Source organism: Pinus tabuliformis, chromosome 2_2 (genome assembly GCF_031772625.1).
Source record: "Pinus tabuliformis cultivar Carrire ecotype Pingquan chromosome 2_2, CPIR1, whole genome shotgun sequence".
Classification (NCBI taxonomy): domain Eukaryota; kingdom Viridiplantae; phylum Streptophyta; class Pinopsida; order Pinales; family Pinaceae; genus Pinus; species Pinus tabuliformis.
Window position 1 is genome coordinate 549,727,446 of NC_142300.1, and position 27,616 is coordinate 549,755,061.

Genomic DNA, 27,616 nt, shown 5'->3' on the forward strand with positions numbered 1-27,616 from the left:
ACAAGTTTGACAGTTGATGATTTCACATCAATAACCATGATTTTAATGATATCTGGTCCTCTCCATATGTTGTCACAAAACAAATATTGTCGAAGGAAAATGGCATAAAATCAGTGGAGATAAGTACCAAAACTATATATCATCGAATCAAAAATGTTCAGCACCGAAGCACATATATAATCGACTCTGAAAATGGATAACAATAACACAATAACACATAATCAATCAAGGAATTTATTTCATGTCCACATTGTTTTGTTTGGCTAACAGAGTCAACAATCTCGATCTTCCATTGACTTTTCTTACTCAAAGCATAGTTATATTAGATCCATGGCTACCTCAAAAGTAGTTCATTGCAGCCAAATATTTTCGGAGGCTATGGTATCTCATGATTGTTGTATGGTACACGCTGATTAATGTAACAAGGCCACATAGCTAGCATTCCTTGCCGCTTAGTTTAATAAAATATTTTAATTTCATGATGTGTTATATGTACTCCAAACAATAATAAAATTGTAAAATGAGTTATATGAATATTTGTTTAACTTTTTATTATTATTATTATTATTTACTATAATTAAACATTTTTTTGGTAGATAAAGGTTATATATATATATATATATATATATAATTGAAATTGAAGAGAATGATAACAAGTTAATAATTATTTATTTAATATTGAATGATGGTAAATATTTTATATAATGCTCATATTATAGTACACATGTCATGCCATTAGAGTATAGATTGATATAGTGAGAGTTGTACAAATTGTACACATGTTATTTTTACATATTTTTTTCAATTTTATATTTTTTAAATTATATTTTTGTAAATTAAAAAATAAAACCCATAAAAATTGCCTATTCAATACTTTACACCAATGAAAAAATTGAATTTTTGAATTTAATTACAAATCATTTGTGTTTATGGTATTGTTGAAGCCCCGAAAATCGGGTCGACAACAAGGGGGATACCCGCCCGGTCCGGACCTTGGTTGGCAGCTCCTTATCCGTTTGGTATAGCGGGTCTAACTGGGGATAATGGGACCAGTTTCCCAATCTATGAGTGTGGGTGTGTAGAATTTGATGTTGCTGATCTAACAGTTACTATTTAAGATATTCTAATTTTAACTTTAATCTAATTCTATGCTATTGTATTCTAATAAACAGCACATCTAAGTCTATACTAACCCGGGATGTAATTCTTCTATTATGCGATCTAAAGAGATTTCAAATAACAACTTGTAATAAAGATCATTCAGCGATTATAAGAAAGGAAATCAATAAAGATGAACCACTTCGCATAAAAAGTTAGACGAAACAGTTGTGAAAAACATATCGCATAATGAGCTATTCATACATTAAGCATAAATAAATAGCTATCACCGTACAAAAGTGCCAAATGATAACTCAGGTATTCATGCAATAATACATAAACAACTAAAAACTGTATATCACTTTAACACATAAGCAACAATGGTCAAGAGATAAAAGTGCCATTTATGACTAGTCCTACTCATGAGCTTCAAGCGACAATGATTTATCTCTCCTTGCTCTAACATCCACTAAGAGTACAGAAGTGCAACATCAGTAGCAGATATCAAATGCAAACATCAACAAATCTTGATCCATTCATTCACCAAAACCTCCTCTGAGGGTGCAAAAATGCATGTTCTGAGGACAAGTTTTTGATAAATTTCTGGACCCTTCTCTAAATGCATGAGAAGGGTTTAAATACTACTAACTAAATAACTTAATTACACAGATTCAGGATACGGTTTAAATGATCGCCCTTTTTCTAAGCAAAAATAAAACAAAACTATTTCTAAAAATTAAATCTAATATCTAACTATTTCTGCATTTGCTCCTTAATGTTGCAAGCATTCAGTATTTGCTTGGGTAGAGTCGGCTGACTGTCTTCCGCTTTTGGTTGAGCTAAGCAAACAGAAATCGTAAGAGCTGGCACCATCTTTTCAACAAAATCGATGATATACTCGAGAGTCATCTTCTGACTATGTGGCTTTACTGCGTAGGCCCAGTAATAATCTCAGTTCACTTGGTTAACCCTTTGGATCGCTTTTGCCTTTTCTTTAGCTTTCTATTTCCAGTTTGTTCTTTACCATTGCTTTCTTGCATTTTTCGAGCTTACAAGTGACTGAGCAGTTAGAGGCTTTACTTTTCGCTAATCGCGCATCGGAAACTGCCTCCATTCTTTGATCCGGGCTTCTCTGATGCGTTTTTCTCCTTTTGCGCCTTTTTCTTCACCGGGTATAAAGCTTCAAAATTTGTAAAAATAATGCTTTCGTGAGCTCTTGACCTTGAGCATTAAACTGCCTGTTGATATCAGCATCGTTCAATACTCATTTAACCATGGCCGTATATGAAAGATCTGTAATGGATGGCTCAGCAGCATTCTGTGAATCTGCGGCTCTGTTGCATGCGGTATCTGTTTATGAGGGCGTCTTTTCTCTGTCTTTTAGACATTGGAGCGTTACCCTTTTTCCTCATAGCTTCTTGCACATTGCTTTGTGTAACTTTTGTTTTTCATTCCTGCAATCCACAAGTGAGGAAAGAGTAATGACAATAAATAACGACAGGAAAGCTTTAAACGTTACGGATATGCAAAAACACGCCACCTGACGTGAACTGACTCTTCGAACGACACAAAACCATCTTTCATTAACAACTGGCATATAATTCATTAATTATCATTAAAGCGCGTATCCAGTCCTTGGTTTATGGAAAACTTTTCTTGAATATTGAGCCGGGAAAATCTGTGATGGAATGTTTCTGCGATTTGCATCACAGTATCGCATTTCACAGGGTCGCATTATCACAATTTCGTCGTGCTGTGCTATCGCAAGATTGCTTGATCGCGCTATCGCAAGATCGCGGATCGCAATATCGCAAGATCGCAGATTGCTTAATCGTTAAATCGTTATATGTCTTTCATGCAATTTTGCGAGATGCGATATGCGATATCGCATGTCGGCGATTCTTTAAGGTTTTCCAACGTGAGTTTTTATTAATGTATGCGATGCGATGGAGTTCGCGTCGCAATCTCGCATTTCATCATTTTGACTCACAAGGAAATGCCCTATCATTCTTTATGCGATGTTTCTTAAGGAGTAAGATATATGAGTTGATTTTTTGAATTTTTTGACTAAGGGTCCCCACTTACATAGTCTTATTGCTAATACTAAATAAGGAGGGGGGTTGTTGGTGGCCACAATAGGTACATAGTAATTAATAATAGAGTACACAAAAGTCAATTCTTGCCATCATTACAGAATAAGAGGGGAGACATTTCAACCAATCATATTTGAGATAAATAGAAATAAATTTTATTTCAAAATAATAAATTTAATTTGATAATGTTAAACTTCTGATAGATTTTAAATTTTTTAGTCAATGAAAAATTGAATACATTATATCCTGCCAACGGCAAGTATAATAAGTTCTTTACTGAGAACGATGAGATGGATTGACGATAGTTATCTCCCTATCTCAGGACCTCCAAAAGTCCAATACATGCTCGTTGCTCTTTCTTCTACTACTTTGAACTTGGAAGACACCAAACAGATAAAAAAATCATGTAGGAGGGTATGTGATTGCCATATACTTGAAACACTAATACTTATTTCCTGACTGACATGTATACTTGCAACTCATGTAGGAGGGTATGTGATTGCCATATACTTGAAACACTAATACATATTTCATGAGTGACATGTATACTTGCAGCTTTGTTATATGCTCTACAAACAATGAATGATGTTGCAATAGGAAAATTGGGGAAATCAGGTATGCTCACTTTAGGGGTGGATTGACATAGAATTGTCGACTTAGGTTAGTATGTTAGTTGTCATAGACTAGATTTGAACTGGGTTTCTATTGATGTTGAAATAATAAATGTTTAATTATATTTGTAATAATTAGTTGAATTAGGTTAGAGGATTATGGTTCGATTGGTTGGGTGAATAATTACTTTTTTTTAGTTAAGTATGTTATTCAAGTCTTAAAAGACATGTAATTGGTAAACGTTCAGATCTCAAAAGACATGTTGTAATTGACTTATTTGTAACATTTATGAAATAAGTGTAGTCAATCTTTCAAAATTAGAAATTCTAAAAAAATTAATCTATATATTAATAATAATAAATTAACTTTAACTAATCTCTTAAACTTAGTATTGTTCAGTTCATTTCATTTCCATTTTCAAGTATTCATTTGTTCATTTTTCTCTTTGGTTGGAGCAGGAGAAGAAAACTTACAAGATGCTTATCAAAAGAGATTTGAGCTTCTCAACGCCTCTTATTAAGCCATTGAATAATTTGAGAGTCACAATTGTTTGTTGAATACAAGAGTTTTGGCTGCGATATGTGTTGTGAGTCTTCTTTTATTTTTGTAATGTCATAATGTGTGTTTTTTAATGTTTAAAAGGATATAATATTTATTTCTCTAATGTCATAATGTGTATGTTTTTTTAACGTTTGGAATTTCATAATATTAGCCTAACACGTATTCATTTTAATTTTGAATTATTAAAGTTTTTTTATATAAAATTTATTAAGTATTAGAATAATAAATAATAACCCTAATGGGTGGGTGAATAGGGTGTATGACCTTTAATTTCAAGTGAGTGAAACCAAGTGACATGACGCATATTCTAAGGTAAGGAGGTGACCTATTTAAGTGGTGTTTCCTTATCAAAAGCCTCAAGAAGGAGGAGACTCCCTTTATAATAAGATAATTAAGAGAATTTTGTTGCATTTGGTGTCTTGGCATGGGTGGTTGGGAGAGCAATTTCATAAAGGCTGAGTGTGCACATGCTCTTCACCTACACATTCATGTTGGTCTGGGTAGCTCTGTCTCGAAGGACATTGAGTGTGGGTGTTATGTTTGTAGTGTGGGGCTCGCTAGAGTGATGGTCTGAGTGGTGTGGGATCCTGGGGAGTAGAGTTGGGGGTACACACAATGGGTGTTTGGTACGTCGCATGAAGCTTATGCAATGGGAGTTCAAGTGATAGAGATTTTCCCTCAGCGTAGCTTCTGCGTCTTCAAAGGAAATTTGGTAAGCGAGGGATTTCCCGCTTGTCCTAATTTCTCTTTGTTTTATGCTTTTCGTCGGTGTTTGGCCACCTCAGCTTGTTTCCTTTCTTGGGAGGGTGAAACTCTGCGACTTGGCCTCGTTTTGGGGCTCAAAGGAGGTAGAATTGGGTGGCCCTCCCTTTCTAAAGGGTCTGAAAAGGGTCTTCCCTCAGGTGATTGTGTTAATCTAATACATAGCTGGGGTGTTGGAAGCACCCATGGTCATTGCACTGGTTGGGTGTTTGAGCTCCCACACAAGAGCTTGAATAACCAGAATAGTGGGAGAAGGTTGTGTGCTTCCATCTCCCTAATGCTCTGGTGCTTGGATAACTTGGTGGCTATGTTACACCAATGTGAGCATACCTGACGAGGAGTTGGACCTCATGGCCATCCTGGGGAGTGGGAAAACCGAGCGGTGGCAATGAATGAGGACATGGTGGGGGGAGCAGACATGAAGGGTGAGGTGGCTCACATATGTGCCCAGTCACTAGGACATGTGGAGAAGCTGCCTAAACTAGCCTCGATAGCAAATCAGCTGCATGATCTCTTGGCTATTCTTGATGTCATCCGCCAACAGAGGTATGGCGACATAAATGAGACTATCTCTTACATAAATGATGTCAAATACATTCAGGGGGGAATACTGGAGTGCCTAGCATCTGTGTGTCGTAGCCTGTGTCGAACCAGTGAGCAACTATACAAGATTGAGGTGAGGCTTGCTCATATCGACATCCTTGTTCATGAAATTCATGGTCCTCCTACGGCCCTAGGTGTTACTCACGCACCAAACCCTTTCTCTTGAAATGCTATTTGTTGATTTTTTTTGTTTTTCATGTGTTTTGGGCTATATGGATCTTCTACCTTTGAGGTTCATGTAAAAAATGACAATATATTCTTTGCTTTTGCACTGCTATCCTGGCTAACAAATCTGGTCGAAGTGAAGTCAAGAGAGTAGAGGGCCTCTAGACTATATGTTGTATCTTATTGAAGAATTAATGAAAGTATTTTGACTCACAAAAAAAAAAATAACAAATAATAGATAAAAATAAATTATATATATATATATATATATATATATATATATATATATATATATATATATAAACCAACCTAGATTCATCTTAACTTTGGATTTACCAAGGGTCTAAAGGGATCAAATATCTAGAGGTGCAAACCTCTTTTAGAGGAAAAGAGATATGATCCATTTTCGTGCTTAGTAAATCCATAGTTAAGATGGATCTAGGCTAGTTTAACTAATATATCATATTTGGAATTATTTCATCAAGAGGCACTCTCTAGCATAGTTTGGAAGAGATGTTGTCATGTCATGTAAACATTAACGGTTTCAGAACTTCAGGTGTTGACAACCCTTAGTTTTTCCCATGTTATTCTTCTTTAATGTAGCCTATTTAAAGGCATAAATTTCCAATGAATTTCCTTTTTTTCCAAAGAGAAGGATTTGGTTGGGGCTTTGAGTATTATTTATCTTCGCTCTATCCCCACTCAAAATGAGTTCTATAAAATGTATACCATGTTTACTTGGTATTGGATTCAGATAACGATACAATTAGTTTTATTTTTAAGTAACATGGGGAGAGAATATCTAGAAGGTTTATAATATAAATGATATGACCCTCTGATAATTTAAGCTCAGAAAGAAAATAAATAGAATAACCTCTTTAGGTATGAACATTAATTTCTCTATGGAATCCATTTGGGCTATCAACCAATTATAGAAGCTAATGGCTACCAAGAACAAAGAAGGTTTATAAAAATGAGTTATACAATTGGAAGCAACTTGATTTTGTTAAAATCAACAATGCAAAGGTTTTCTTGTTTTTTTGTCGTTTTTCATATTGAAGTAATTATTATTTATTTAACGGTCACACGGTTTGAGCATTGAATAATTACACCAATAGGTGTTCGTTGACGAGGTTTTTTCTCACAACACTGTTGAAGATTTGTTTTCCTCAACAGGTGACCCCTTTAACTTTATCCACATGATACACAAAAATTTAGGAACTTCTCCTTCTTACTTTATTCTTGTTCCCCGCGAACACAAAAGTGAAATAGAGGAGATGTATATGTAGAGGTTGTATTGCAACCATAAACCCAAATCCAAATCCTGGGGGCATTTTCCTATTAATAAGATATTCATTACTCTTTAATACACCTAGTGCAAGACACATGGTTTTCTCTAAAAACCACAATCTCTTCATCCTACTAAACCATGGTATTCTTGTTCACTCTTTTCCACTCTAGTGTACTTTGTAACATTAATCGGATATTGATCGATGCCCCCGAGCTTACTTACTTATTATATATAATATCACTTTATTTGAGTCTCTCATATCCAAAATTCAACTTCTTCCTCCTCCATTTTTCTAAATTTTATTTATCTAATCTCGAGCACTAGGTCAAGGGGATTGCTAGCATAGCGAATGAGGAGATGACGAGTTTAGATGATCAAGAAGCTGACATGAAAATTATTAGATCAATGCAGTGCGCCAATGGGGAGTAATTATTCATCCATTTGCGGTGATCTTTCTTTTTAGCAATGGCTATGGTTAGAGATAATGTTCCTAAATTCATTTTATTTAATTTCAAGGGACTTACTCACATAGTTCCTAAATAAGGTCCATTAGGCTAATTAATAATTTGTGGTGGGAATGATGAAACTCGTGAATGAATATGAATATAGAAGTAGTGAAAGTAAAAACCAAGGAAAATTCAATTGCATGCATAGCCTCCACAATCCCCATAGTGAATGTAATTGTATCAGTACCGATTCAAGTTTGTGAATCGATTAGAATTCATATTCATGCAAATGGGTCTACCTATTAATTGTTGGGTTGGATTAATGTTAATGAATTACAATTACTAGGATTAAGGGTGATTCCTTAGGAAAGGGATAACCTAAACCATACTGCAAAGGTGCTCATCATCTCTACAGGTAAAATTAAATAAATTAGATATTGCTCCATGCCATTTCAAATGTTATGTTACAGTTGCTTAATTTTCCGCCATTTCCGTCAACTTTTTGACATGACAAATTTTCAGAATAGATTAATTTTCTATTATTGCACTAAAGTGCTTGCATTGCAATGCATTGATGCATGCTATGATCAAGGATTCTACAATTACTAAAAAATTTGTTGACAATATTTTGCTTGGATGCATGGTGACACATATTTTATTGAAAGTTAATCTCTTTATCACTCTCATTGATCTGGTTAATTATGTTGACCTCTCTCTCTATAATCAAGTCATAAATTTCATGTTGATGTTGTGTTATGTGTACTTTTATTGGCAGTGAGTGGTTAAACCTATTTCATTGTAGAAGATAAGACTATTCTCAAGTCTCCATGGAGATACTACTTCCATGAGAAAATAGAAAATCAAGGTGAGTACTTACCTTTCCAAATGCAATCAAAGAACTATAAAACAAGCGGAGACAAACACAATTCTCTTTCAAATATCATGCACTCAATCAGCATGTTAATGATTGGCTAAATATCCATGCAGTGAATGGAAGGAATAATCTACAGTCTCCAACCAAGCCTCTTGCTTTCCTTTTCTCTCGATCACAAAATGTAAATATTAGTAGTCTTATTGCTATTTCTGTTGGGCTCTGAATATATTGAAATAGTAGGGAACTCACCTTTTCCTTTTCAATGTTATTTATATATGTAATTGTGTGTGTGCAATGTTAATATATAAGGTGTTATGAAACTAGCTCACAAAAAGATAGAAAAGATATATCAACGACTTAGAAATAAGCCTCTTCGAGGGGGAAACCTCCTTTACATTACACAAATGAACAGTTCTTGGATGATTCAAATGACACAACCTCCTTTCTATATATAGGAGTCTAAGGGGTCACAATATAATCAGAGCCGACATAACAATAATAATGTAAGGGCACCACAATAACAATAGTGGGCTTCTATGTGGCATAACAATAACAATAAGGGGGTTACACTAATAACAATGAGGGAATAGTGGGCTTCTAGTGGGCTTTCCCATATGATTGAGGATGATAAGATGAGCTATGAGCTAATTGAGTACCCAGACAAGAAAATAATTCCGTCCAAAAAATTCCAGTGAAAATAGGATCTTTGTCGCTTATAATAATCTTCAGGTTTCCATGTAGCTTTTTAATTGTTTCCATAAATGTAGTAGCAACTGTACTGGCTTTAAATGGATGAGATAATGCACAAAAGTGTGCATACTTGGTAAGTATATCAACTACCACCATGATGACACTCTTTCCTTCAGACTTGGGTAAACATGTGATAAAATCCATTGAAACCTCCTCCCAATGTTGACTTGGAATGGATAAAGGTTGTAACAGACCTGGGGTCTTAATTGTCTCAACTTTATTTTGTTGGCAAACCAAGCATTCTGCCACAAAATTTTGAATATCAGCTTTAAGGCCATCCCAAAAAGATTCCTTCTTGATCCTGTGGTAAGTTTTTAAAAATCCTAAGTGCCCTCCTGAGGGAGAGGTGTGCAATTCCAGAAGAATCTTATGTTTGAGTTGCGAATTCTTACATAGGTATAAGCGATCTTTGTACCATAATGCATCATTTTTCCAGCTAAATATATCAGATGTACTAGGATCTTGCTACAACTTTTGAATGAGTACCCACACTTCTTCGTCATTCTTCCATTCATCCCTCGCTTCGGTTATCCAATCTAGTTGGATAATAGAAATGGCACAAAGCAATGCTTCCACATCCTCATCCTTTCTTAAGAGTGCATCTGCAACAACATTTTGCTTCCCTTTTTTGTAGATGATTTCAAAGTCATAACCCAACATCTCTGTGACCCATTTTTGTTGTTCCTCTAAAGATAATCTTTGTTCTAAAAAGTATTTAAGACTATCATGATATGTTTTTACCTTGAAGTTCCTTCCCATTAGGCAAGGTCGCCATTTCTTAAGTGCATGTAGTATTGCCAACATTTCCTTCTCATGAATAGCTTTGTGTAAATACTTTCCTTGATTGAACAACTTTCAAAAGCAATGGGTCTTCCTTCTTGCATTAAAACAGCACCAATTCCATTTCTTGAGGCATCACATTCCACAATAAAGGCTTTTGTGAAGTTTGGCATAACTAAGACCGATGCTTGGCACATTGCCTCTTTAAGATGCTCAAATGCCTTAGTTGCTTCTGGAGTCCAAGAAAATGAATCTTTCTTCAGTAATGTTCTTAGAGGTGCTTCTATTCTCCCATAATTCTTAACAAATTTGCGATAATACCCTGTCAACCTGAGAAATCCTCACAGATGCTTTATGGATGTGGGGATTTTCCATTCCTTAATGGATTTAATTTTGTTAGGGTCTACCTTAACACCCTCATGAGATACAATATGACCCAGATATTCCACCTCTTGTACTCCAAAGAAACATTTGGAGGTTTTTTCATATAATTGTTTCTCCTCTAATAGCTTGAGCACCCTGTCAACATGTTGAACATGATCCTTCCAAGACTTGTTGTAGATTAGTATATCATAAAAAAATACTAACACAAATTTTCTAAGGAAGGGTTTGAAAATGGAATTCATCAAACCTTGAAATGTAGAAGGTGCATTGGTAAGGCCAAAAGGCATGACCAAAAATTCATAATGACCTTCATGAGTTCTAAATGTTGTTTTCAGAACGTCTTCAGTCTTCATTCTTATTTGATGATATCCTAAACGAAGATCCAAATTGGTGAAGTAAATTGCTCCATGTAATTCATCCAATAATTCATCAATGACAGGAATGGGAAATTTATCTTTAATAATGAGCTTGTTGAGCTCCCTATAATCTAGACACATGCGTCATGATCCATCCTTCTTGTGCACCAATACTACTGGAGCAGAGAAAGAACTTTGACTAGGTTGAATTATACCTGCCTTTAGCATTTCTACAACCATACATTCAATTTCACTCTTTTGGGCATAGGGATATCTGTAAGCCCTGATGTTTGGAGGAATACTTCCTGGAATCAAATGAATAGCATGATCATGATCACGAATAGGTGGGAGGCCTTTGGGAGTCTCAAATACCTTGGAATGATTGTCCAATACTTTTTGGAGGTCTGGAGAAATAGATTATTTCGATGTTTGAACCTCTAGAAAACATAATTGTGTAATTACGCCTTGTTGTTCTTTATTTAGAAGCTTTGTCATGCTATTAGAGTTGATTATCTTTCCTAGTTTCCCTGCAATGCCCCTTAATTCAACTTCCTTTCCTTCCCAAAAAAATTTCAAGAAAATTTCTTGAAAATTAAAAGTTATCGTACCCAAATATTGTAACCATTGGACTCCTAGTACAACATCAACACCACCCATTGGAATGGAAAGCATTGGACTATTCAATACATATTCTCCCATGGATAGCTTGATATTATGGCACTTTCCAAAGAAATTTATGGTTCCTCCATTTGCAACCATCACTTGACACTCTCATGCTAGATATAGGAAGAACTTTAATTCATTTGCTATCTTACAATGAATAAAATTATGGCTACTACCCAAATCAATGAACACTATTAACTTTTTCTTCTTGATATGTCCTTCTATCTTGAGAGTTTGAAGAGTGGTAATTCCTGCCAATGCATTACAAGATATGGTCGAATTCATTTCTTCTTTCTTTGTGGTTGATTCCTGGTGTATATCCTCTTCTTTTGATGTTTCTTGTTCCTTTTCTTCCTCCTCTTCACAACCTATGTAGAATAATTTCTTCTCAAGACACTTATGACCTTTAGTGTATTTGTTATCATAACTGTAACAAAGCCCTTTTGCTCTTTTTTCCTCCAATTTTTGTGGTGTCAACCTTGCAGGTTGTGGAAGACTAGGACTAGTAACACTTCCATCTTTATAGTTGTGATTGGTAGACTTCCTTGTTGCCATAATTTTACTTTCAACTTTTCTTGCCACCCTGAATGCCTTCTCCAAGGAATCAGGTTCCCAAAGGCGAACCTCATGTTGGATGTTATCTTTTAAAGTCTCTATTAAGACATCAATCCTATGTTGCTCTAATACCAAATGTCATGAAACCAGCTCACAAAAAGATAGAAAAGATATATCAACGACTTAGAAATAAGCCTATTCGAGGGGGGTAACCTCCTTTACATTACACAAATGAACAATTCTTGGATGATTCAAATGACACAACCTCCTTTCTATATATAGGATTCTAAGGGGTCACAATATAATGAGAGCCAACATAACAATAATAATGTAAGGGCACCACAATAACAATAGTGGGTTTCTATGGAGCACAACAATAACAATAAGGGGGCTACACTAATAACAATGTGGGAATACACTAGTATTATAGGGAACTAACATAAGAGTTTCTTATCATCGGGAATAAAGTTTCATTGCTCATCTCATCTTATGTGTTTCAGAGTACAATTTCAATTACATTGCATGTGGGCCTGTTATGGAATTCCACGAAAATCCTAAAATTCCTCTTCTGGACAAGTGTTCCAGAACAAATTAAATAGTTTTCATATAAACACAAAATGCACGAAACTTTGTAACAATATTCGAATATGAAAGGATGCCCTTCCTCTAATTGGTTTTGGTTTTGATTTTATGAAATTGTCATATCAGTGTCTTCCTAATACCTTTCATGCTTTTGCTATTGTGTAATGTACAAAAATATGATCCATAAATTCATGTCCATGTGTTATATATGGAAAATCACAATTCAAAAGATTTATGTTCATCTCTTTTATACAAAATTTGACTCAAAATCTATTCCCTTATTAAATATAGCCAAATGATTTAAATTACATAATGATAATGAATACATTTGTAAAAAATGACTATCTACAATTGAAATTTAAAACTAAATTATAATAAATAGTATCATTAAAAAAAATAAATTAATGGAAAAAATAAAATTTATATAATTAAAATGAGGGAAATGTTAAAAAATTATAACTATATATTGTTTATTTTTTTATTTTTTTTTATGAAATAAAATATTTTACAAATAAAAAGTTATAAATAATAAATTTACCATATTAATATTAAGAAAATAATAACATTTATAAAATATTCGTTTCAAATAAAATAATTATAAAATTTACAATCGTAAATAAAAATTATAAAATACATCAAGTATTAAAAATATATTTAAATGCCTAATTTAAATTTAATTTTTAATTAATTAATTAATTTAATATAACCATGATTTATTAAAATAATATATATTTATTAAAACAATTTCATTTTTTAAATAATTTAATTTTAATTTTATAAAATATAAACTAAAATTTTATGAAAAAAATTGAGAATAGTGTCAATTGTATAATTTTTTCCCGAAAAATATTCTCACAAACACTTTTAAATAATATTTAGGAGTTAGACAATTTGCTTTTTAAAATCCAATATATTATATTATATTAGTAAGATAAACTCAATTCAAATTTTAAACAAAAATCAAATAAATAAATTTAATTTCAAAATGCGTGTGTCACTGATTTATTTTAAACCATATATAAATAAATAAATTTAATTCCAAAATGCATACGCCTCCAATTCATTTCAATTTTAATTCCCAAAAAACATATAGATGAATTAAAGGGGAGGAAAAGGCACATATATGGATTTTGTTAATTGGCGTGGGTTTAATTCTCTCGCGGGCATATTTTTTCATTGCTTTTATTTGAACACTTGGGAGTTTCAATCTCACTTCGGCAAAAAAGTTGAAGCAATGGTGCAAATTATTGGGTTGTACAAGATAAATGTCTTCGTGGTTCACTCCACCAAACTCTCTTAAATGTCCATCATTATTTCGAATTCTAACAAGGGCAAGATATATGGGCCTGAAAATGAAAACCATGTGCTTGGAGCAAAAGATCATGCACGCCTCAACAACAAAAATCGTTGGTGGTTTTGAGAGAACACTTTCCGTTTTGAAAATTGGGAGGGGGTTCCCTCATTTAATCAGAGTCGTCGATTTGATGAGCCTGGGTAGTTTTGGCACAAATCCAAATAAGGGACCCCCTGTTAAACTTTTGTGGGGCAGGGTTTTTCTCATGCCATCAGATCTCGTTGGTCCTAGTGTAACCGCCTCCACCCACATTTACCCACTTTCACCAGCTTCCCCGGGGTAAACATGAGCTTAGGGTCATTGTGATAAGACTCAATCTCCTATATGACCTTAAGGAAATGGAGTCAACAACTTAAGACCTTACTGACTTCCCTCAAGTGCTACAGGACTTTGAGGAGCAACCTAACCTCTCCAAGTGTCCATCCCCTGAGGTGACTCTCCTTTTCACTAAATTAGAGCCCCAATCGCTCCATTTCCAAGCCCTCCAAGTGACTGAGAGCCTCCAATCACTCTCATGAGCCTGCTTGAGTGCGACTATAACCTTTTTCTTCCACTGTTATGCCAACAACTGCGAAGTTTAAGGCTATTTTACAAGGCTAGGACCCAGTCTCTGCCCAAAACTCCATGAAACTTCCAGAACTAATAAAAGACATACAAACAATGCTTGTAAACCAAAACTGAAACCAAGACATGACTTGACCTTCCCTAACCAGTACTAACATTCTGTCAAATACTTGGTAAACTTACAACCTACAAGTCATGAATGCAAATCTAAACATAATGATCTAAAAACTTATCTGAGGTTTAACAAGAAGGGGCACTTCCTTCTCACATTAGTTGTCATAACATCAATTAGGTATTGCATTCATTATTCATTCAATTACAAGTAAAAGCATGAAAATAGCCATGACTAAGAACTATCAAATAACCATGCTTATAACCAGCATATAACCAAATAAATAACAATGAGAGAACAACCATTAAAGCCACATAATAACAAGTGCATTTACTCATCAAAAGAAAGAGGAACTTAGCTCTTATTAAATATAGGAAAAATCTAACCAGGTTCGAGACTTCCATGTACCACCCGACCATAGATTGGTTGAACCAAATATTTCTTTCAACCAATCACCCCTATACCATATTCCAAGCATGATTGTTGGATTTCATGGAATAAACCAATCCATAAACAACCAAGGGAATCATGAGGTTAAACCACCTCCACCCTCACCATAATGTGACCTCACCTAAACTAGTGTCGAGATCACAAAACCAAATCGAGCTTGGATGCCTCAGAATTTCTTCTCCAATACCTTGAGGAATTTTCCTGTCTCCACCCTCAGGCTTTACCATGTATCCTACCATTACCAGTAAAAGAATTCCTAAGCCTTTGGGAATTTCCTGAGACCACCTCACCCAGATCCAAAATCTTTCAGCAATCCAAATCTCAAACTGAGAACAACCCCATCACACCATGGTTATCCGGAAATGGAAAGGCTAGGCTAAAATCCATTGTCAAACCCAGCAAAACCCATGCCATTGACATCAAGAGAACCAAATACCAACATGCACATACCATGCATGCCAAAACCAACTAGGAAATCATACATGCAACATGTTACCTGTAAGTATTCCTGTTGAAGTTACTTGATCCAACTTTTCCTTGCTTGATCCTTGCTTTCCTTTACTTTCCTTGTCTTTCCTTGGCTTTCTTTTTCCTTTCTTTGTTTGCTTTATTTCATTCTCCTCTTGGTTCTCTTCTCCTCTCTGAAAACTAATTCCAAAACTAAACTGATAAAAGGCTACCAATTGATCCTCAGAATCCTTTTTATTAATGAGGCCTCTATTTTCTTCAATTTTCCAATATTTTCCTTCATTTTCCTCCTCACATGCAACCTGTGACCTTTCACCTCCGTCTTCTCCTAATTTCCTTTATTTTCATAAATAAAATGCCAATAATCCCTTTTTCCTTTTCAAATCCTTTGTCATTTCCTTTGCCAATTTCCCCTTAGCCATAAACACATCAAGTGATTCCCACTACGATAGTTTCCCAATATTCAGCTAGGAATAAGTTCCCCTTAACCGTGGTCTTATTTGTCCTTTATTAAATTTTATTACATGAACTTTTAACCCGGGTCTGTTATAGACCCCTCCCCCTTAGGGGAACACCATCCTCAGTGTTTTGTGACACCTACAACCAACAAAAACACTGATAATAAAAACATACTGCCCATGGAGCTTTATAACCCAGCTCGTTGCAATATTTACAATAACAACCTGCTCAAAGGAAAAACCACCATGAAAAGCATGACAACATGACAAACATATCACTTATTGGAGATTTATAACACAACTCATGGCAGTTTTTACAATAACAACCATACATACATATGTACAATACCAAAAACTCATTTGCCTCCACCGGAAAATAATGAAGGATACATAGCCTGCATTTGATCAGCCATCTCCCATGTTGCTTCATCGGGCCCAAAGTGCTTCCGCTCCACTTTAGCTTACTCAATTGCTCTATTCTGGAGCATGATATGTTTTCGTTACAATATGCATTGAGGTTCTAGCTGGAATTCTCCTTATTTATCCACCTGCAATACAGACCAATCAATAACATGATCAACATCCTTTACATATATTTTAAGCAATGAAACATGAAAAACATCATGGACTTTCACTATAGGAGGCAGTGCAAGTTTGTAGGCCACTGGTCCAATCCTCTCAAGGATCTCAAAAGGATCGCAATACTTTGGTGCCAACTTGGCACATGATCTAATCCTCAAGGATCTCTTGCTGGGCTTGATTCACAAATACACATTCTCCCCAACCTGAAACTCTTTAAATGTCTTGTCCTAGTTTGCATAACTCTTTTTCCTATCCTGTGTCACCTTTAGATTCTTCTTTATAACTTGCATTTCCTGTTCCATGTCTACCAACATGTCTGATCCAATCAGTACCATGTTCACTGGATCACTCCAACTAATGGGAGTGTTACAACTCTTCCCATACAATGCCTCAAACAGACTCATCCTCAGTGACTCATGATAATCGTTGTTATAATAAAACTCAACCATTGGAAGGTAATCCTCCCATATCATATGTTGGTGCATCACATGCACCCTTAGCATATCCTCTAGTATCTTATTGACCCTCTCTATCTCTCCATTTGTCTATGGATGATAAGTTGTACTGAAGGCCAACTTTGTCCCCAAACCTACAAAATAACTCCTTCAAAAACTTGGAAGTGAACTTGGCATCCCTATCTGACACAATCTTCTTCGAAACACCATGCAATCTCATGATCTCCCTAATGAAGACCTGTGCTACCTCACTAGATGAATAAGTAGTCTTTACTGGAATGAAGTGAGCTACCTTTCTCAACCTGTCTATCACAACCATGATAGAATCATGTTGCCTCGATGTCCTTGGAATACCTGTAATGAAATCCATGGAAATGACCTCCCATTTCCATTCTAGAATCGGAATAGGCTGAAGCAACCCACCTGGATGTTTGCACTCTACTTTCACTTGTTGACAGTCCAAACATATAGCCACGAATTATGCCACTTCCTTCTTCAAATTCATCCAATAGTAGAACTTCTTCACTAGTGCCAATATCTAGTTTTGGTATCCTGGGTTACTTGAATACGGTTTTACATGAAACTTCCTCAAGATAAGCTTCTTGAGTTCACTGTCATCCAGCACATAGATCTTGTCCCTAAATCTCACCAAGCCATTTTCCATGAGACGGTACTCTACATCTTGGTCACCTATACCCTTTTGTAGCCTATGCATAAGCTCCATGTACCTGTCATCTTGTTGTCCTACCTATAAGGTCCAATCCTGTAAATCTATCCCATATGAGCTCACCATGGCAACATGGTTCAACTGCACTTTCTTACTGAGAGCATCTGCAACCTTATTCTCCTTACCCTTGATGTATCTGATCTCAAAGTCAAACTCATTGATTGTGGCCAACCATCTAGCTTGCCTGGCATTCAGATTTGGTTGGTCAAACAAATATCTCAACCCGTTGTGATCGCTCATCAACACAAACCTCCTGCCAAGAAGATAATGTCTCCACATCTTCAAGGCATGAATAATAGCCGCCAACTCAAGATCATGAGTCGGATAATTATGCTCATGCTCATTTAGTTTCCTATACTCATAACATATCACTTGTCCCTCTTACATAAGGACTCCACCAAGCCCTCTCTTGCAAGCATATGTACACACTATGAACTCTTTATCCATATCTGCAATCTTTAACACTGGAGCATTCGTCAACAACTACTTTAATTGTTCAAAACTAGTTGCACACTCCTCTGTCCATTCAAACTTATTACCTTTCCTCTACAATGATGTAATAGGGTAGGAAATGCGTGAGAAGTTCCTGATGAACCTCCTATAGTAACCTGCTAACCCCATGAATGATCTGAATTTATCCACATTGCTAGGATCTGCCCACTCCGTGATAGCTCTTATATTTTTTGGATCTATTGTTATGCCTTCCTTGGAGGCAACATGTCCCAAGTAGTGCACCTTTATCTGAAAGAAACTGCACTTCCTAAGATTGGCATACAACTGATGTTCTCTTAGCAACCTCAACATTGCTGCTAAATGCTCGACATGATCTACCTCATTCTTAGAATATATCAAGTTGTCATCAATGAGTATAATAACAAACTTGTCCAGATAAGGATGCAACACAATATTCATCAAGCACATAAAAATACCTGGAGCATTAATTAAACCGAATGGAACTACAACAAACTCATAATTCCCATAGTAACCTGGTCCTGAAGGAAGTCTTGTAGTTGACCTCTTATTTGATGGATACCTGATGGTATCTTTATCTCAAGTCAATCTTTGATAATTTTGTTTCTCCCTTCAACTGATTGAACAAGTCATCAATCCTCTACAACAGATATTTTTTCTAGATCATCACCTTGTTCAGTTGCCTGTAATCAATGCACAACCTGATAGTATTATCCCTATTCTTCATGAACAAACTGGTGCACCCCAAGGTGATACACCTTTCCTAATGTACCCCTTATCAAGCATTTCCTTTAACTACAACTTCAACTCGACCAACTCTAGTGTGCTCATCCTGTAAGGTGATTTTAATGCTGGTGTTTCCCCTAGTACCAACTCAATAGAAAAATCCACTTCCCTTTAGGGAGGAAACTCTGAAATATTTGCTGGAAACACATCCTGAAACTGTTGCAGTACATGGCACCTCTTGAATATTTATGCATCCTCAACATCCTTACCCTTGTCACTGGAAATATGAACTGCAAACATTACACACCCTTTCCTGCAATTGCGCTTAACCTGCATAGTTGTGACCATCCTCACTGATGTAGGCTTCTTCTTTCCCTGCAAGATTATCTTTTCCCCATTATCATCTAGGCACTCAATATCCTTGTCATAACAATCTACTTTGGTCCTATGAATATACATCCAATCCATACCCAAAATCATACTATATGATCCCAATGGTAGTACATTCAAATGTGTTGTTGTAGGCATACCATTCAACTTGAATGCACAAGCTCTTACCCAGTGATGCACTCTCTTCTTAGTACTTGTAGCTAACTGCACCAACCAAGACTCTGCATGCACTTATTTTCTCAAGCCACACTTATCCACCATTCCAGGATTAACATAACTATAATTAGATCGAGGATCAATCAAACTATAAATAACTCAACCACATAGCGTACCTTCCATCTCAATAATGGATGCCTAGTGATTTTACTACCTGTTGTCCACAACTACATAGATTCGAGGAATACTATAACCAACATCCCCATTTGTTTGTGCCTCCTGAGCATTGTATGTATGAGGCCTACCTCCTTGGTATAATGGACAACGCTTCTTACGATGATCTTTTCCACATATCTAACACTACAACGGTCCTCTACCATCACCTCTAGTTTGTTGCTCTCCAGGCTGCAACCCATGTCCCTTCTCAATTGTATTGAACTTCTTGTAAGGAACCACATTTTCTTTCTCACCTGCATCTTGAGGTATTCCCCATTTTGGTGGCCACTTCCCTTTAACTTTCTCATTTCCCTTCAAGTCACGTTTAGGCTCAGTTTTTTGCTTTGACTGCTCATAACAATGCTTCAATTTCCGAATGGCTTCCTCTAGCGATCTAGGCTCATCAAACTCAATCTGGTCTCTATATGTTGTTGGAAACCCATTGATGAACCTTTGAATCTTAGCCTTCTCATCCTTGAGATAAGGTGCATACCTCAATAGCTCCATGAACCTGCTAGTGTACTCATTATCTGTCATAGAACCCATCTGCATCTCATAAAAATCCTTAGCTCTATCATCATAGTACCTCTCCGACAAGTACTTCCTCTTGAAGATTCTCTCAAACTCCTCCCAAGTCAACTCATATTCCTGAATTCCCTTAACATTCTTCACATATTCCCACCAAATATCTTCTTTCCCTTTAAGACTGAAGGTGGCTATCTTGGCTTTCATGTTCTCTAAGTAGCTATGCAATCTAAATAATTTCTTCATCCCAAACAATCATGCCTCTACATCGTCTACCTTCTTCATCTTTCCATCAAATGTAGGAGGCTTAACTTTCTTAAACTCCTCGGGTAAGTATTCACCCCTCCTATAAGGATGATGATGGTGATGACTGTGATGATTTCTCCTCGATGAGGAAATAGAATGATGCCCATACATACCAATCCTCATGTCAGGTGTATCCAATGGTCTTCCAACTTTAACTATGTCCCCTCTATCCAATCTGTATCCAAACCGAGACCTAATACCAGAGGCTCCATTGGTTTTCTCTTCCTTCTCTTGATTGATCCTCAATTGTCCCTCTCTCTATAACTCTGACAAGCTCTGAAGGATCGTTGCATTACCTACTTCTCTTGAGCCCTTGCAAGCCTTTCCTAAGCCTCAACCAACCTATCATTGTCTTCTTTGCAAATTCTAATCTCTGCCCTCAAGATCCTCAATGTATCTGCTATACCAGGAGAATACTCTTCTCCTTGCTACCCAACTGATCTATAGGGAGAGTCATGAGAACTGTAGTCTACCATTTTTCTCGTCATCTTTGATTCTCTTCTTCTTGCAAGTGTACCATGTCAGATAAACCAAATAGATACCAAAATCAAATCCATACCTTAGTGATGTTTAGGGGAGGCTTATCTCATCTGCAAGATTAATCCACATTATCATGTACATTTATAATCATAAGCATATCCATATAATCATATCAACACATCAGCATAACAACATAATAACATCATGCATGACAATGTCAATTGTATACCATAATCCCATGCATGACAACCATAACCTTGACAACATCAGACTTTACCCAAGAGAGCACAACCCGCTTTGATACCACCCTATAACTGCCTCCTCCCACATTTACCCACTTTCATCGGCTTTCCCAGGGTAAACATGAGCTAAGGGTCACTATGATAAGACTCAACCTCCTATATGACCTTAATAAAAATGGAGTCAACAACTTGAGACCTTATTGACTTCCCTCGGGTGCTATAGGACCTTCAAGAGCAACCCAACCCCTCCAGGTTTTCATCCCCTGAGATGACTCTCCTTTTCATTGACTTAGAGCCCCATTCACTCCCTTTCCAATCCCATTAAGTGATTGAGAGCCTCTAGTCGATCTCATGAGCTTGCCTGAGTGTGACTATAGCCTTTTTCTTCTAGTGCTATGCCAATGACTACGAGATTTAAGGTTATTTTCCAGGATTAGGACCCAGTCTCTTCCCAGAACTCCATGAAACTTCCATAACTCATAAAAGACATATAAACAATGCCTTTAAACCAAAACTAAAACCAGGACTTGACGTGACCTTCCCCAACCAGGATTGACATTTCGTCAAATACTTGGTAAACATGCAACCTAAAGGTCATGAATGCAAATCTGAACATAATGATCTGAAAATTTATCTGAGGTTTAACAAGAAGGGTCACTGCCTTCTCACATTAGCTATCATAACATCAATTAGGTCTTGCATTCATTATTCATTCAATTACAAGTAAAAGCATGAAAAGAGCCATGACTAAGAACTATCAAATAACCATGCTTATAACCAGCATATAACCAGATAAATAACAATGAGAGAACAACCATTAAAGCCACATAATAACAAGTACATTTACTCATCAAAAGCAAGAGGAACTTATCTCTTATTAAACATAGGCAAAAGTCAACCAGGTTCGAGACTTCCACATACCACCCGACCATAGATTGGATGAACCAAATCTTTCTTTCATCCAATCACCCCCGTGCCATATTCCAAGCATGAATGTGGGATCTCATGGGATAAACCAATTCATAAACAAAAAATGGAATCTATAGGTTAAACCACCTCCACCCTCACCATACCATGACCTCACCTAAACCGGTGTCGAGATCACAAAACAAAGTTGAGCTTGGATGCCTTGGAATTTCATCTCCAATACCTTGACGAATTTTCCTATCTCCACCTTCAGGATTTATGGTCTATCCTGCCATTACCACTGAAGGGATTCCTAGGCCTTTGGTAATTTTCCTAAGACCACCTCACTTGGATCCAAAATCTTCCGGCAATCCAAAGCTCAAACCGAGAACAACCCCATCACACCATGGTTATCAAGAAATGGCAAGGCTAGGCTAAAATCCACTGTCAAACCCCGGAAAAGCCATGTCAATGACAACAAGAGAACCAAATACCAACATGCACATACCATGCATGCCAAAACCAGCTAGAAATCATACATGCAACATGTTACCTACAAGTATTCATGTTGAAGTTGCTTGATCCAACTTTTCCTTGATTGATCCTTGCTTTCCTTTGTTTTCCTTGTCTTTCCTTGTCCTTTCTTTGCTTGCTTTCTTTCCTTCTCCTCTTGGTGCTCTTCTCCTCTTTGAAAAACTATTCCAAAATTGAACTGACAAAAGGCTAGCAACTGATCCTCAAAATCCTTTTTATTAATGAGGCCTCTATTTTCTTCATTTTTCCATTATTTTCCTTCATTTTCTTTCTCACATTCAACCTATGACTTTTCACCTCCTTTTTCTCCTAATTTCCTTTATTTTCATAAATAAAATACCAATAATGTCTTTTTGCCTTTTCAAATCCTTTTCCATTGTCTTTGCCAATTTCCCCTTAGTTGTAAATACATCAAGTGATGCCCACTAGGATATTTTTCCCAACATTCAGCTTGGAATAAGTGTCCCTTGACCGTGGTCTTATTTTCCCTTTATTAACTTTTATTACATGAAATTTTAACCCAGGGATATTTCATTTAGGCACGTATCATTATAAGTCTTCTATTGCTAATATGATTCAATCATCCTCAAAATCTCGTTAATATTCTAAATTTTGCCAAGCACGTTGATTGTATGTTGAAGTATCTTCCTAGAACTCTCATGATTATTGTATCATGCACTGAGAGATATGTTATTTTCTCCAATAATGCACATTTGAGGGAATGACTTTAGTAAAAACCCCTGGCCAAGAGTGCAAGAGCCATGCCCACTTCAAAATGGATGACATTTTCACGTATCGAATCATATTTCCCTATAGATGGTACTTGAATTCTCTTTAGTGCATGCAGGAGATGAGAGGCATATTGTTGCATGGATCCATGAACTGGGCTACATAATCTTGCCTTGGGAAATTCATTAACGAAAGGAAGCTAATTTAATATTCCACTTGAATCCATCGACTGATCAGTTGATTCATCCAACTTTGTTTTTGTTGGCTTCACTGCAAAAAGGAAAAAAAACACAGCCAAAATTCTAGATGCAAGAAATCAAACAACTTAGATTATTGGCCAAAATTCTTGAAGTTATATGGCAGCCAGAAACTTGACTTGGTTCAATGGAATTTTTATTGCTTCCACAATGTTCAATCTGAATAGAGTCAATAAAAGAAGTTGTCAAATTTTCCGAATGTGATGGATATTAAGTAACATGAAGTTCAAAAATATTGAATTCATATCATTAATCCATGATTATATTAATCACGTGACTCAATTAATAACAATAATTTGGGCGAATGGTGGATGGAATATGGATGAGAATGTGTCATTTCTTTTGCTATTGACATTGTATTTGGTGGAAGGAAACATACTTTAATACTTCCCTTTATTGTAACTTGACTTTTTTTAAATATTTATTGTAGTTTAATTTTACAATATTTGTTATTGATATTCCTATTTTTATTAGATTTGAAATGATTTCAATGATATCTTTTCAGTAGTATTTGATGAAAGATAACATAGATTAATACCTCTTTTTATTGTAATTTGATTTTAAAATCTTGATTGTAATTTGATTTTAAAATCTTGATTGTAATTTAATTTTAAAATATTTATCATTGATATTCATAATTTTTTTAAATTTGAAATGATTTTAATGAGAGTTTTTCAGTATTTGAGTAAGTTAATTTGTAAAATATTTAGATTTTAAAGAGTTTCATAATGAAGACTTTTGTGATTCATGATCTATGCATAATCTTTTCCAGATAAATCACATCAATGCATAAAAAGTTATTCTTTCATATTATCTTATATTATATAAAAAAATTAAAAATCATAAATATAACAAAATAAATATAATTATTATTTTTAAAAATGTTATTTTATGTGGATAATGTGATATTAAAAATAACAATTTTATATAATATATAAAATTATTTAAATACATCCATGTCCATGTCCATATCTACATCTTGTAACACTAATTCTCTCTCACTCTACATTCTTCTACACTTTTGTCAACCTATCCTGCACATTTTGATATAAATACTAATAAAATCAGTGACGGCCGGGGGGGGATTCCTCTTCTCACAACAAGAAATCACAAAGGAAGCTGTGAGGCATTTTAAAAACCAATATAAAAGAAGGGATGAGTGCAGATTTCAGGATATCTTATGGGGTATTGATCTGGTTCCACAAATGTTTGATGATGGAAAAAATGAACGCCTCTTTCAGCCCATAACAGAGGAAGAACTTTTAGGGGTTATGAAGGCTTTTAAGAAGGATAAATGTCCTGGCCCGGACGGCTGGACAATAGAATTCTTCATTCATTTCTTTGATGTCATCAAACAAGATTTGTTGAGGATGGTTGAGGCAGCATACATCAAATTACAACTTCCACTCAGATAGCTCTTATTCCAAAGAAAATGGAAGCGGTCTCCTTTCAAGATTATAGGCCGATTTCCTTATGCAATATAACGTTCAAAATCATCACAAAAATTATTGCGGAAAGGATTAAGGAGACCTTAGCCTCTTTTCTAACAAAGGATCAGCATGCTTTTTTAAAGGGAAGAAATATTTTGGATGCGGTCGCAAATACTCAAGAAAGCTTGTTTACTATGCTCTCAAAAAAATCAGAAGCTGCCATTCTGAAAATTGATTTACAAAAAGCATATGATTGCTTAGATTGGGGGTTTATTAGATGCTTATTAGCCAAGATCGGCCTGAAATCAAATGCCATAAGCTGGATCATGGCATGCGTAGAGAACGTGAACTATGTTGTCATCATAAATGGGATTCCTTCTCCTTTTTTTCAAGCGGAAAGGGGGCTGCGTCAAGGGTGCCCCCTCTCTCCTCTTCTGTTTATCCTTGCAATGAATTCTTTAAGCCTTCATATTAATAGGGCAGTCTCTGAAAACAGGTGCAGGCCGGTGAAAATCTGCAGGAACAACTACATCTCGCACAATTTATTTGTCGACGATGTGCTCATTTTTGCAATGCTTTGCAGGCTCTCGTGGATATGTCTCAATGACATTCTAAATAGGTTCCAAAGCGCTACTGGATTACAAATAAACAAGTCTAAATCTATCCTATTCCACAATGACGTCAATATGGAAACAGTGATATGGATTTCTGGGCTGTTTGGGGTAGAGATGAGGTCAATCAAGGATGGTGTTAAATATTTGGGCTTTCAGCTAAAGGCTAAAGGTTACTCTAAAATGGATTGGCAATGGCTAATTGATAGGTACTATAAAAAGATTTCTGCCTGGGAATACAAGTGTCTATCATTGGCAGGAAGGATAGTTCTAACACAAGCAGTTTTAACGCAACTTGCCATATATTGGGCACACATTTTTTATCTTCCTGCAAGTATAATCCAGAAAATGAATAGGATAACTGCAAATTTTATATGGGGTGGAAATTTTGAACAGAGAAAATATCATCTTACTAGCTTGGAGAAGATCTCAATGCCGAAGACCTCAGGAGGATGGGGATTATTGGATTTGAGAACATTCGGGAAAGCACTCCTATGCAAATCACTGTGGAGAGGAATTCTTGGGGAAGGGCCTTGGAGCTTTACTATAAAAAAGAAATATATTAAAGGCAAAGACATGGAACACTGGTTCAGAATAGGAAGGATCGGAGCCAAGTATGGGTCAGCTATATGGCTCAGTTTTCGCAAAATAGAGCAATATTTCCTAAAGAATCTGAATTGGAGCTTACAATCTGGCAGCAGAATCCTTATTGGTATAGATCCCATCATGTGCGGGCGAGAAAGTATAATCATTCCCGAAAGGCTTTTAATCTTTTTCCATACAAAAGGTTTTTTTACATGGGATAAGCTCATACAAGCATGGCAAGGTCCACTTCCTCTCTGGAAGGAAGCCATTGAACTAGGTATGTCAGAGTTCCTGGCAAGGCAATGGAACACTGTCAGGGATGTTTTGAGAAGCTGCGGTTTTCACAAGTCCAGGCCGGAAGATTACCTTATATGGAAGGCACCAAAAGCAAATTCTCAGGTGTGTGTAAAGGACATTTATAAAGATATGATTGGACAAAAGACCATGAACTCTGGTCCCATGTTTCCATCAGTTTTCTGGAAAACAGGATGCTCTCCCAAATTAATACTCTTCTCTTGGTTGGTGTTCCACAATAAAAATCTGTCCTGGGAAAATCTAAAAAAAAGAAAGTGGCACGGGCCAAGCAAATGCTTAATGTGTGAATCAGCCGAGGAAACCAACTTTCATATGTTCTTCCAATGCCAATCTTTTCAGAAAATATGGCATGATCTGGCTTTTTTATATGGTTTCCCTATTGTTTCTCATGCTTCTACGCACGCAGCTTTTGAGTGGTGGAGTGGGCAGAGAGAGTCATGGAGATCTATAATTATCATTGTCTTATGGTGTGCATGGAAGTGGAGGAACAACATAATTTTCAAAGAAATGAAAGTGCCTCTCAAGGATATCTTACAACAAATCATAACCATCTATGATTTCGTGCCGATAAAGCCACCCAAATTGAAAAGTGTCAACAGAAATGTACAGAAAGATTATCTCTCAAGGACCCCTAGAGCGTTTTTTGATGGTGCCGCACAACAAAATTCTTGTGGCTGCGGGGTTCATATTATAATGGACGAGAATCTTCAATATCTTATATCATGGAATGGAGGAAAGGGCACAAATAGCATGGCTGAGGCAAGGGCTCTAGCAGGTCTTCTTGCTTTCTGCATTTTTTTTTATATACAGTCCATCTCAATTTTTGGGGATTCCAAAATTATGATCGATCATGTCAAAGGAAAATGCCATATCAGGAGCTCACACCTTACAGGATGGATGGACAGGATCATGTTTTACTGGGGACTAGTGAAAGAATGCTCCATTCAACACATCTACAGAGATCTAAACCAGCAAGCGGACAGTTTGTCAAA